This window comes from Varanus komodoensis, unplaced genomic scaffold (assembly GCF_004798865.1).
Source record: "Varanus komodoensis strain SLA01 unplaced genomic scaffold, ASM479886v1 scaffold1, whole genome shotgun sequence".
Classification (NCBI taxonomy): domain Eukaryota; kingdom Metazoa; phylum Chordata; class Lepidosauria; order Squamata; family Varanidae; genus Varanus; species Varanus komodoensis.
This window is the reverse complement of record NW_025335268.1, coordinates 4,687,832-4,701,823: the sequence shown is the minus strand read 5'-3', so window position 1 is coordinate 4,701,823 and position 13,992 is coordinate 4,687,832.

Here is a 13,992-nt window from a genome sequence, read left to right as displayed (position 1 = left end):
TGGATGACAGATGCAGTTTTTCACATTGAGATTTCTTGCTTGCTGTTCTCAATACCCTGCTGTTTAGAAGGTTGGTTGGGACTTAGTCTTGAGTAAACATGCATAGGATTGAGTTGTAAGTGTGAATGTTTTTTAAAAGGCTTTTAAATCTTTGCTCCTTGAAGCACATTTTCTGCTATAAGTCCCTTTCAAACGAGATCTGAAAGGGGCTAAAAATTATCTGGGTGGAAATGAACCTCTTTATACTCTTTAAAAAGTGAAAAGATCTAATGACAGAAAACATCAAACTTTGGTGAAGGAAGAAAAATAAACCTCTTTGAGGCAAGCCTCTTTCCCATAAATTGAAACCTCTATAAGAAGTTTCTGCCAAGAAAAGGGCTGTTTTCCTGGAATGTGGGGAGTGGAAAGTCAGCCGCTTGCCTTGAATATGTTCAACCAACATTCGCAGCCACAGCGGACATCCTAGGTGACCCTTCGGCCAGTGTTTTGTTTTTGTCCACAAATACGCTTCCCCCTTCCACTGTCTTAGTGTATTCCTTGAGGACGGTGTATAGAAAAATGGAACAGGCCAGCAATAAAGCTGTTCATGTACCCCTGTGTGTTGGCTAGAGCCCCCTTTGTCATAAAATAAGCATATATAAAGACCACTCTTATCTGGACCTCCCATAACTAGACCCTTCTGTGTACTAGGCAAACTTCCCACTAATAACTTATGTACTTTATGCCTCTCTGCCTTCACAAAATTTGGATATCCGCTACTGTGGATACATTTCATGTCCCTCAGGATATCCGGATCTTATAGGCGCTCCTGTATAACAAATGCCTTCTCAGTGAACAGTGGGACTTTGAACGGTGCTGAGGAATGCTACTTGACTAGAATATCCCCTTTGCCTGCTAACATTGTAAATCTGTAATTGGCAATAAAAGGCAGACCACACTCCCTCCATTTCACTAATATTTACTTAAACCTTACCATAAAGTGTACATAGCTGTTTCTTTAGACTCCAGCAGGACAGAACCTCTTAGCCAAGGGGAGGGAAAGTGTTTTATAACACTGTTCTGTAATTTTTAAAATAAATTTTCCAGAGCATTAAAAATAGGGCACCATCCAGCCACCATTAAGCACTTCTAAGTCCATTTGATTTCAGCTGAACATGTGCTTAATCTTTCCCATTGAAAACAGATAGTATTTGAGGTGTTTAACTTTGGCTGAATTGTGGCTAAAATATTTTTTATTTTTACTGCAATGTCCAGTGTTGACATTCATTTTAGGCATGTCATCCTGTATGATTGGGCAACTGGAGATACTGTCTTTGTTTCCTTTCATTCTGATTTCTAAATCATGGTTTAGCATTCTCAGATCATTTATCTCTGAGAATGATCTTGGGGCTCACATGTTTTTCCTCCACTCTACCTCTCCCCTTTGCCTGCCTGGCTTTGGTGGAGCAAACCGGGTTTGTTTAAACCATAGAGCAGGGTTCCTTGCAGGAACAAGGAACAAGCTATCATTTAACCACCTGGAGAAACACATCCCACCAAAGTTCCCTTATCGCTTCTATTGGCTGGTAGCTGCTGTTTTATTTTCCCAGAATTCCCATTCTAAGAAACATCCTTTTTTTAAATGCAGCCGTGACCAAAAAGATGCTGACTGGCTCTCACTGAAATCCTCCACTGTTTGTGGTAGCTACCCCACCACCACAAATAATATCCCTCAGCATTCTGGGAAAAGAAGATGGTAACCAATCAGAGCTTGCATGAGTTTCGTCCCTGCCTCCAAAAATAGTGACCGCTCCCCAACTGTGGAAGTGTGGAGTCATCTTAAATTGCTGTCTTCCTCACTCTACATTTGGGCTGAACTTTTGACAGTTCAAATGCTTGGCCCAGCCAATGGAATTTTTTGCTTGAGAATGTTCGAAGGAGCTGATGGCAGGTGCCCCACCCCTCGCAAGCTAAATCTTGAAACCAGATGGACCAAAGTGTGCAAAATAATTGAGGAAATGTCTCAACACTGGATGCATTTGTAATTTCATACATTTTTTTTCCTTAAACTGGTTGGTTGTTCATAATAAGTTATCATAACTAATGGTATATTTAATAAGAGCTGCTAGCCTTGAAAGATTTCTGGATCTTACCAGCTGATGGTTGGCAAGGCCAGCAGGAAACATACTTACTGAAGCTTCAGCACTGCCGAGAAATAGGCAAGAATTATAAGGGCCAGGCTGTGACAACATCTGGGTAGTCAAGCTTTTCCTTATGGCAGGGGCAGGATTTTTATGTTTGCATCTTAGAAAAATATTCTAATCATCATTTCCTTCACAGAAATAGTAAAAATGGGAAGCATCACTTTGATTTTGATCAGTACTGTGCCAAACCTATGGCAACTTTTCTGTCAGCCTTTAACTCTAGAATTTAATGACCAATGGCTGAAAAACCTAATACATGTATAACTGTCTGGCTGTGTTATTTTGACCATGCTTCTGTGATGACAGCTGATGTTTCTGGATGTTTTATCTGCTGATGGGGAAGGGTCAATCATGGGATATTGACAGCAATGAACATAGAATCATAGAATAGTGCAGTTGGAAGGGGCCATGAAGGCCTTTGGGTCTAATCCCCTGCTGTTGCAGGGCACCAAGTTACACCATCTCACTCAGAGGGCTGTCCAGTTTCTTTCTGAATGTCTCTCACTCTAAACATTCACCACTTTACTAGGCAGCTGGTTCCACTGCTGTATTGCTCTGACAGTGAGGAAGCTTTTCTTGATGTCCAGCCTGAATATGGGTTGTCGCAACTTGAATTGCTTATTCTGTGTCCTATGGAATATGCCGTGTCCTGGCACCAGCAAGAAGAAATCTTGACCTTCCTCTTTGTGACAGCCTTTGAGGTACTTATAGAAGGAGACCATGTCCCCTCCCCCTCCGCCCCAGTCTTCTCTTCTCAAGGCTGAATATTTATTTATTTATTTAAAACATTTCTATGCCACTCCCATCACAACAAAGCCTCGGGGCAGCTCACAGCAAGAACCAAATTATACAATAAAAATATTAAAACCTGGTGCATCTCGGCTTAAATTTTTTTTAAAATTCTACAAATAACCAATAAATTAACACTTAAAATAAGTTTTAAATAAAAAGGTCTTAGCCTGGCACCGAAAAACAAATAATGACGGCGCCAGGCGGACCTTTCTGGGGAGCGCATTCCATAGGTGGGGTGCCACCGCAGAGAAGGCGCTCCTCCGGGTACTCACCCTCCTAATATCATTCACAGAGGGTTCCCGGAGAAGGGCATCTGTTGCTGATCTGTCCAGTCCTCTCAGTCTCTCCTCATAGGGCAGAGTTTCCAAACCCTGGATCATTTTTGTTGCCCTTCTCTGGACCCTTTCTAATTTTCTTGCATCTTTCTTAAATCTTGGTGTCCAGAACTGGACACAGTATACCAGGTGGGGTCTGACTAGTGAGGAGTATAGTGGAACTACTACTTCTTGTGATTTGGAAAGAATACTTCTGTTTATGCATCTCAAAATAGCTTTTGCCCTTTTGGTGGCTGCATTGCATTGTTGGTTCATATTTAGCCTATTGTCCACAATTACTCCAAGATATTTTTCTTTTTCAGTTCTGTTGTGCCACGTATTCCCCATGTTGTATTGCTGAATTTGATTTCTTTTTCCTAGGTGGAGAACTTGGCATTTGTCCTTATTGAATCTCATTCTGTTGCTTTGAGCCCAGTGTTCAAGTTTATCAAGTTTGCCCTGGATCTTCATTCTGACTTCTAGGGTGTTTGCTATTCCACCCAGTTTTGTATCATCTGGAAATCTGATTATCTTTCCTTGTACTTCCTCATCTAAATCATTAATCAACATCTTTATTAATGCACTGGGCCCAGGACTGAACCCTGTGGCACCACACTAGTTACCTCCGTCCAAATTGAGAAGTTGCCATTGATGAGCACTCTTTGTGTCCAATTTAGCAGCCAATTTTTCATGTTTTGAGGGAAGCAGGGAATCAGCAAAGTTGGGGCTGTTTGGAAAGAGAGAAAGGGGAGCAGAAGCCAGAGAGAACCCATGAACTTCTGTCTTGAATGATATAGACACTGAGGGTCAAAGCCGTCTTTACTTTAAGCCCATGCTTAGCAGCTCATTGTGCCCCACTTTTACTCTAGAGAAGGTGCAAGTGCCTCATTCCTGCTGTTAAAAGGCCTTCTACCTCCAATGCTGGGCCACCAATCTGGACTGGGTTCCCGTGCTTACTTTAGAGTAAAACTGAAACCGAAATGGCTTAACTGCTAGACACAGGTTACAAACCTGTTTTAGCTTGAGTCTGCCCTGCACCAGTAACGGGAGTTAGAATGAACATGAGTTGTGGTATCTTCTACCCTCACTGACGTTAGCTTTAAAGAACCAAAACAAAATTCCAAATGCATAGGGGTTTATACATTCTGCATATAATTCCTTCATGGAATTACCTTTGTTCACTGTTCTAAACAACAGAGTTTTGCATCAAATATGCAAAAAGAATGTCCAGGCTGATTCCCTTTCTACAGGCAGTCTCTTGAGTGATTAAGAAAAGGCTCTTTTGGGTTCTGAAACAGGGCTTGAAAGTGAGCAGCCGAGCATTGTGAAGCTGTCTGATAGATACATAGGAACTTTATTGTACCCCAGAGTTACATTTAATTCACAAGCAAAAAATGCCGCTGACATTTCTATAAACACTTACTAACTTTTAAACAGTCTCAAACCCACTGGCAGCACTTTGCATAATTGCGACTTGAATAGGGCTAGAAGAGAGACGGCATTTTCTGATAGCAACTTTTGCTAATGGTTTCCAAATGCAGGGCTGCCATGTGGCCACTCTTGCGGAGGCCAGTCCTCTGAAGGGCTGCCAAAGGACCATCCTCTTGGACAGTGCTCTTTATACGACAGGCTCTCCAGCTCAGTTCTGTTGCCCATCCTGGACCTGGGCAGCAGGCTGGGCAAGGCACCTCATTGAACTTATGGTGGTAATTTCTCAATTTGCATCTACCTGTATAAATCATCATATGCCAATCTTTGTCCACTTTTCTTGCATGAACATCCTCTTTTTGGGAAATCCCTAAGTGGTCCCCCTCGCTGGCCGAACGCCATGGCTTCTGATATTGTGCTGGCAATCCTTTTGGAATTTGCCATAGTTGGTGTACCAGGGAATTCTGGGAAAGGAACCTTTGGGATGATGACCGGAGAACAGATGGTGGAAAACTCAAAATAGGTCCTAGGGCCCATTTGAAGGGTTATTTAATGGTGATCATGAAAACATCTTAGTTCTCCACCACACTTTAACAATTTATTAGATTCCCCCCCCCCTATTTTTCCATATAATGCAAACAGTAAATACTGTCCATGCCCTGCCCCATCTTTTTCCCCATTCATATAATTCTTTATCTAAAGGGTAAAAATTTCATGTACCAAAGTAAAATCATTCAACAAAAACTGGATAAATACTTAGATATAAATTTAAGTATACAATTTTATTAAACACAGTAGAAGATAAAAAATAGATATAAATTTTAGATATAAAATTATACATTGTGTGGGAAAAGTAAGATATTATTTTATTTTTTATTTATCTATATAGATTTATTTATCTATAAAGCATCCAATAGCCAAAGCTCTCTGGATGGTTCACAACAATTAAAACCATAAAGTGAACTAAAATTAGAGTATAAAATAGAAAAAAAAGTCAAAGTAAAACTCATTAGCCACACAAAGATGCAGGCAAATACATTGTCCTGCCTACTTCACGGGGTTGTTGTTGTGTGAATAAGATTGAGAACAGGAGGAGGAGAATAATGGAATCTGCTTTGAGTTCTGTAACAAGAAAAAGGCAGGGTATAAATCTAATAAATAAAATAAATACAGTTTAAATCCTTTAAAACATAGTAAAGATAGTTAAAGAATTAAAGCGGCAGAAATCGAAAGCCTAGAATTCCTAGGAAAATAGGATGGTCTTCACCTGGCACTGGAAAGAGCTGAGTGGAGGCTCCAAAAAGGTCCTTCTGGGGACCTCATGCCACAGCTTGGGTGCCACAACAGAAAAGGCTCTTTGCTCCGTCACCACTTGCCTCATTTCCTTTAGCAGGGCTCCTGGAGAAGGAGTGCTAAGGAGCTTCCTAGGGTCCAGACTAGGATGCTTGAGGAATCCATTCAGGGGCGGGATTCATTAGATGCCCTGGGCTAAGCTTCCCAGACTCTGTTCTGCTTCGGCACAACTGTGAGTCCGAGTTCCTAGTGAAGGTGCCCAGGTTTGCGTGGCGCTCGCCAGGAACGGAGCCTTATGGGAACTCTGGGCGAATGGTGCCCCTCTTCCACATCATGGGCAGCAGCCTTTGTTCGTGCTGTGCATGATGTGGAATACAGTGAAGAAGGAGATTGCCAGCTTCATGTCCTTCATTCTGTGAACATTCATAGACTTCCTCTTGGCTCAGCTTGCTTTCTAAGACAGGGCTACATGCAAGAAGAAGTACACAAATGCTAGAGGCGTGCATTTTGTGGAACTTTGCAACCTTAATCCAGGCAGGCATGTATGGGAAGATCTGAGCTTTTGAATATTCTGGTCCCAAGCACTTTAGGACTTTGAATTAAGCAAACAGCTACTTGCAAGTAACATATTGGCATAATATGATCATGTTGGCCAGTCCCCATTAACAATCTCACCGCCCTGTTTTGGACCAGCTGAAGTTTCCTGGCTATTTTCAAAGGCAGCTCTATGAATAATGCAGTGCAGTTATCCAGATGAGAAATTACCAGAGTGTAGAAAACTGTAGACAGGATATTTCTGCCTAGATAACAATATAACTGGTATGTCAGCCAAAAAATGATAAAAGGTGCTCCATGCCACTGAGTTCACCTGTGCCTCTTGTGACAATGTTGGGTCTAAGAACACGCCCAAACTACGAACATAGAGGGACTGCAGCATCCTTCAAAACATGTTGATTATCACTTACCTGGTCAGGTGGACAATGAGAAAAGAGGGTGAAATCAGTGTCTGGATTGAGTTTCAATTTATTATCCCTCATCCAGTCCATTAACATGCCCAGACACTGGTTCAGAACACTTATTTTATCACCTGAACTTGATGATAAAAAAGGGCAATAGCTGGGTGTTGTTGTGGGTATTGCTGCTGCTGTTGTTGTTTCATTTCTATATTGCCCATAGTCAAACCTCTCCGGGCAGTTTACAACAAAGTCTAAAATAACAGATAAGAACATAAGAATTCTGATAGAACAGAATTCTATAAGTTCTGATAGCACAGACCCGGCCTCTATTGTTTCTTAAGATTCAAAATTCATTGCAAATTTATTTTTGTGACATGCATAAATTTTGATTTTCCTGTTCAAGTTTTGACATGGGTTAAAATTCTGTATTCAACTCCAACAGACAGAGTTATGACCAAGGAGTTCTTCTCAGCCTTTTTATTCTTGGGAAAGCGACTAGACAGGAATGCCTGCTTCCTCCACTGATGTTTGGAACCTCTGGTGACTGTTATCAGGAAACACCAGTATTAATGGCTTTGTTCATTATTGTTTAGAGTTCTGAATTAGCTCCTGTGCAGATGATTTGTTTGTTTCAAACTCCAGGTGTCCATTCCCAGTTTGCTGCTGCTAGTTATGGTCACTTCTAGCCTGCAGTCTCTACTGTCCTCAGTTCTCCCGCAACAGACACATCACTGCTTCAGGGTTGCTTGAGATGTGGGTGGACAATATTATGATATTACGATATTTGAACCGTTCTTGCATACTTATTCTAAAATCAGTAGGAAAAAGTTCTTGGGTGAACAAGTTGGTTTGTACTTTGGATCAGTTAGTGGTGAATGATTATTTTTTCTTGTCATTTTCTGAGTTGGACCCAAATGTGACTTGCCTGTGGTGGCTGAATGGCAACACTTCGAACATTTGCAGCTATCTGAGAGGGATGCTTTAACTTGGAGTCCTTCACTGAGCAGGTGGTTGGACCCAAAGGCCTTCTTGGCCCCTTCCAACCAGGCATTCTGTGTTCTATGAGTCCAGGATTCTAATTGTTAGAAACTAGGTTGCCCCTGCCATTTTTTGTAGTCTCCTCCTCTACTGGAAACACTTAATGAGACTGAGCAGTCATACTGACCCACAATCCATGCTTATAAATTCTTGCTATCAGTTAATAAATACGATATATCAGATCTAACAGGAGAATGAAATACAGAAGTGGAATGCCCTATTCAGTCCATGCAGTGGATTGCTGCTTTAGCTTTTGGCTTCAGCGGACATCAGGATCTGTTTTAACAAAAACCAGTGTTCTACTTTTGCTGTAACAGTTCAGCATCTCTTTATAAGGATTTGCCCAAAGGTACATCATATGCACAGACAGAGGCAAGGCTGCAGAGATCTTTCCTGTGCCTGTACCAGGTATTTTATCAAGACATGCAAAAGTGCATCCTAGGACAACTGACTGGAGCAGGAATCATACTGCTGATGCTGCTTTTAATCATATATTTTGGCAATGTAGTTGCTTCTTTTTGGATGGAGGTTATAATACAGATAAACTTTGTATGTAAACATTCCTTGATATTTTCTAATGTACGTATTCTTAAAAATTATTCACCTGTTTCTTGCAAATTAAAGTATGGTCAAAACAAATGGAATTTCCATGCTCTTATGAGAAGTAGAATGTTCACTCTACAACACTGGAAAGATAAAGCTCACCTCCTATAACAGAATGGATTGAAGACATAATGACACTTTCAATATTTGAGTGGGTGACATACAAATGTCACTTTTATGTAGTCCTAAATATGGATGTTTCATCTGTCTTTGCTGAATCTTAGCATAATTGATTTATCTGGATTCATTTGCTATATTGAAATTTATATTTAAGCAATTATTGATGGGATAGCCCATCCCTCTCATGAAGCCATGTAGGGCAAGAGTCAAACAGGAGCTTAAGCTAAATGTAAAGGAAATAACATAATAGATGAAAAAAAAATCCTCCGACCCCTTTCTCTTGTTCAGAGCAAGGCCTTCAGAATATGTAGGCTCATCATGGCCAAACATCCCTGAAATTAGGTTCAGCTCCTAATTAGCTCCTCATTGTCCACCCTTATGTATTCATCCTTTCAAGTGGGAGTTTACCTGCCGTAGAGGATGAGAAGGACTGCTGCTCCATTTTCATCATGCAGCAACAGCACAAGTGCAATTTTCCAGGACCTCAGTATGATTTTTAGGACTCCTGGTCCACAGTAGACTTCTGCTGTTATACTCAGCACCATGCTGGTTCTCAGGAATGCTACAACTCTGAGCGAACTTTGATCTGGAAATAATTTTTCCACATTAAGGGCCTAAGGGAGGGGAGAAGAGCAGCCACTCTTGGTTTCTATTTGGGGTGGGGTGGTGGGAATGAAAGGGCCAAGGGAGCTTCATGAGGGGTTTAGGCTGGGGATTCCTCCAGGCCCCCCTCATGGTCCTCAGTGTGCAGAAGAGGCTGCAGACCCCATTGTTTTCCTAATCATCATAAGCATGATAAAACCCGGAGTAAAATTCAGGTCCAAACCAAGCCCAACCCACATGAGCTTGTCTTAGTCAAGCTTATTACAGGTGGAGCCCAGTGAAGGCTGTCCATTGCTCGTCACCCAGGAAACTCTTATTAAGGGATAACACTGCTGCCATTTCACATAAGGCAGTTCATTATTATGGAGAGCTGGCAGAGGACAGTCCTCTGTTTGAAGCCATTCTCTGTCTTGTGAGCTACCCAGACAAGTCACAGAACCAGGGAGAGCAGCAGAGGCTTGGAGGTTGCCCATCAAGAGTTGGCACCTGAATGTGTTGTAGTTCTATTTAAATTATAGCTATTTCTAAATTTGACCTAATAAATATAAATTCACATATACAAATGTTATGCAAATGGTTGTCATCTTTTTTGTGACACATTACCATTTTTGGCCAATGTGTCAATAATTACCTTCAGCGACATATTCAATGCCATGCATATAGATTAAAGAGCAGGTGGGAAGGACCACAGGAACTTTTGATTCCCTGTTATATACATGGGGGTGATGCTGGGTTTTTACAGGTTTTCAGAGGTAGAGATAAAATATTTTGCATTCTCACATTAGTTGTAATTGCTCACATTGGGATGGTGGAGAAAGAAGCTGGAAGTGCCGTGAGTGCCGAACCTCCTCCTCCTCCTCCAAAAAGTGTGTGCATTGAGCAGAAGTTGCCTGGATTCCATATAACTTAGCAAATGGTAGGCGTTCTTGGAAAGATTTGACCCAGTACTGGAGGAGCTTGCTGCCGAGAAATATGCTATGCTAGGAGAAAACAGACAAATTCATCTGGGGAGAGATTGTTTTCATGTACCATGTGCCACAATGGCATGTTTTTGAAAGTGAAATATTTGTTCCCATATTATGTTGACAGTTTGGGGGGATGATTCCTAATCATCTTGAGCAGTAGGGGGAGGTGTAAGACAAACAGTGGGTTGTGGGAGGCTGGCAACTCAGTGGAGGGAAGCGGCCACACAGTGTGAGAAAGATGGGGCTGGAAATGCTTAAGAAAGGGTTTTGTTTTAAACGCACGGATCGAGAAAAGCCTGGTAGCCAAAAACAAAAGCAGCCAGGAAGCTAAATGCATGCAGCTGAAAAACTTAAACAATTCAAGTGGAAGACAGGAGAGATGGCCAGAAGAGCATTAACAAAACCAGGCTCTCATCCAGGGCTTAATCTGAGCCAGCAGGACTCACCAGACCTCAGCCCCGGAACCAACTTTTGAAAGCTTTGGAAAGTTCAGTGAGGGCCTGAGACATGCAAAGTAATAATAAAAAGGAGCTCGTTTTGGAATGTGCAGAGTTTCTGCCCCCTTCACAAATGGGGAGCCACCACCCTCTCCTTGGGCATCTTTGGAACTTAGCGTGCAGTCCTGTACTGAGTCAAACTATTGGTTCATCTGGCAAGCTGTCCTCATGGATACTGGCTTTCCAGGTTTCAAGAAAGGGTCTCACCTTCCTGGAGATGCCAGCTGAATAAAGGACCTTTGCATGCAAAGCACGTGTCTCACCACTGAGCTATGGCCATTGAAGGACAGAAAAATACAAGTGGTAAGCTTGAACTACAGCACACTTCTTTTTTGATATTGACAACTATCCTCAGCCCTTTCCTGAGATATTATGGCTGCCACGTTCAGAAAGATGTGGGTCAGTGTGTTAAGAATGGTGCTTCGCTTAGTAAGAGCTTCTGGGATGTTACATGAGTGAAGTTCTGGGCTGTGATGCACATGAACACCATGGGTTAGGTTTAGATTTAGTCATATATAGAATGAGATCAATGAGACTTCATTTTTCATCATTACTACCATAAGTATGTCTAAATCTGGAACCAGCCATATCTCTAGACCAGATGCTCAGCAGGTAGGAGATCCTAGGTCTGCCTCCTTTGACCTGAAGACCTCTACATGTGTTGGACTACAACTTCCATCATTTTCAGTCCACATGGGCCCAGCCATTGGACAAAGTGAATTGGGTGCCTCAGGTAGCTGATTCTGCATCATGATGGGCAGTACATGTTTATTCTCAAGGAAAAGGTGCCTTGTGGAAATTTCTACCTTGGGTACCCAAATGACTAGCTTTGTTATTATGTAAGTTGATTCTCTCTCTCTCTCTCTCTCTCTCTCTCTCTCTCTCTCTCTCTGTGTGTGTGTGTGTGTGTGTGTGTGTGTGTGGGGGGGGGTAATTTCATGGCCAAGTCCTGTGGCTGAACACAGCCAGATACAGTCATTTCTTTCTTTATTTAGAACACTCTCTGAAGAAGCTTTCCCATAGCAGGCTAATAACAGCTTATTTAAGAGCACTTGTTACAGATAAGTGCTGTTGTTAATAGCTTTTCAAGTAATTATTATGTTGCCTTTTAATGTATTACTTCAATCAAGTTTTGCAAGCTGCCTGGAGAACATTTTTTGGCTTATCACCTTACCTGCCAATGTCATCAACGCCATGTACAACAGCAGCAGTGTACATTCATTCAGAAAATGGTCTTTTAAAACGTTGGGATTCAGATTCTTTTAGCATATATTCTCATCCAAAAGTGCTCTCAAGGCGGCTTCCCTGTGGATCTCTGTTGCCCTCAATACCTTTATCAGTCATTCACTCACACACACACCTTAAAAGTGTGTATATTTATCCTTCCCCTGAAATGACCAGGAAGCTTGTTTGTGCAGGAACTTCTTGTGTGTATCGGAGCATACATGATGCTTCAGTTTGTGGTGCTGGAATTTCAAGATCGGGTCTGCTGTGAAATGGGCAATCCCGTCCTTAAAACAAACGCCCGAGCCCAATATAACCATCTGTGCTTTCAGAGGTCACAGGAGTTGCTTCTCAGGTGATCCTTGAGCAGTGACTGGGGCCCAGCTCAGCTAGTTGCGTCTTGCCTACCCAAATGTTGCTCTAGCTGAAGTTGGACGTCTTTGCTTCCCTTAATACAAACACAGCTGTGTGGTGTTTCTGGTGCTGCGTTTCCACCATCTCAGGGGATATATCTTGGCAGTGATTGAAAACTGACCCACAAACATACATCCTGTACAGTGTTTAAAATATATTTGGAATGGAATGTTCTTTGAATTATGTAGAACAATATTGCTGATCAAAAAAGATGCTGGTGTTTAAATTAGCATATCAATTTCACTCAAAAAGCTGGCAACGTTCAGGTGAATAGAATGCCTCATGTTTACTCTGCTTCTAAATTACAGTCCTGGTTAGGAAGCTCTTCTAAATTTACTGCTCATCCTACTGCAAAAATATACCTTATACGACATCCCCTGTTGGAAAAGGTTTTTGTAAGGCTTGAACTTGCATCCTTAAAGGCAGGGTAGTCCTGAAACTGCCCATGGTGAACTTCTCCTGAGCTTGATATGGGATTGTTCAGCTAGAATAGAATAGAATAATTGGAAGGGGTCATGAAGGCCATGGATTGTTTTCTAAAACAAAAATCAAAAACAAGCAAAAAACCCTCTTCGGTTTATTTTTTCCTGTTGAAGGCTATTCAAAGGGCCAGAAATTGGGGCCTTTATTGACTCTTTTTGAGCATGCCTGAATGTCTCCTTTACTCCACAAACTTCAGCCCTTTGCCAGCACCCAGCGGGACCCCCATCCACGAGGCCTAGAACACAACCTTAGCATCTGCATCCCCTTTGCCCCTAACCAGTTGGGGAGTCTTCCTCCCTTGTGCCTGGAATGCTGAAACAGCAGCATCCAAGTTGACTGGTACTCTTGGATGAAGGCTGTCTGCATGATGACTCAGAAAGTCAGCATGATGACTAAGTAGGGATGTTACACATCTTAAGACTGTGCAGCTCAGCAACACTCAAGTTTATCTAAGTTTCCATGACTTCTACCTTGAATCCTGTTCCAACTTGTGTTCCTGAGGCAGGGCTACTGGAAGAATTAGGACATGGAACAATCAATTCAAAATGCAGCAACCCAAATTCAGGCTGAACAACAGGAAAAGTTTCCTCACGGTCAGAGCGATACAACAGTGGAACCAGCTGCCTAGAGAGGTGGTGGGCGCTCCCACACTGGAGACATTCAAAAAGAACTTGGACTGCCATCTGAGTGGGATGGTGTGACGTAGTGTCCTACAACAGCAGGGCATTGGACTCGATGGCCTTCATGGCCCCTTCCAACTCTTCTATCCTTTTTTTTCCTAATGGAATTAATTCCTTATTATCACTTGTGTTAAAAATTTAAGACTAAAACAGGCCAAAGTTGTGTAGCACGCTATAATTTAAAAAGGAAAAGAAGAAACAAACAATGCCCCAGCCTTGCTTTTTAGCAGTGGCTAATGCATTTTTTTAAAATAAGTTTTATTTGAAATTATAATCCTAAAAAAACAAACAAACTACAAACAACATCCATCATCAAAAACATCAAGCCCGTTGGGTCAGCCCCCACCCCTTTCTTTTTCCATTTATGAAAACTTTAAAAACATATTTAAATCTATGCAA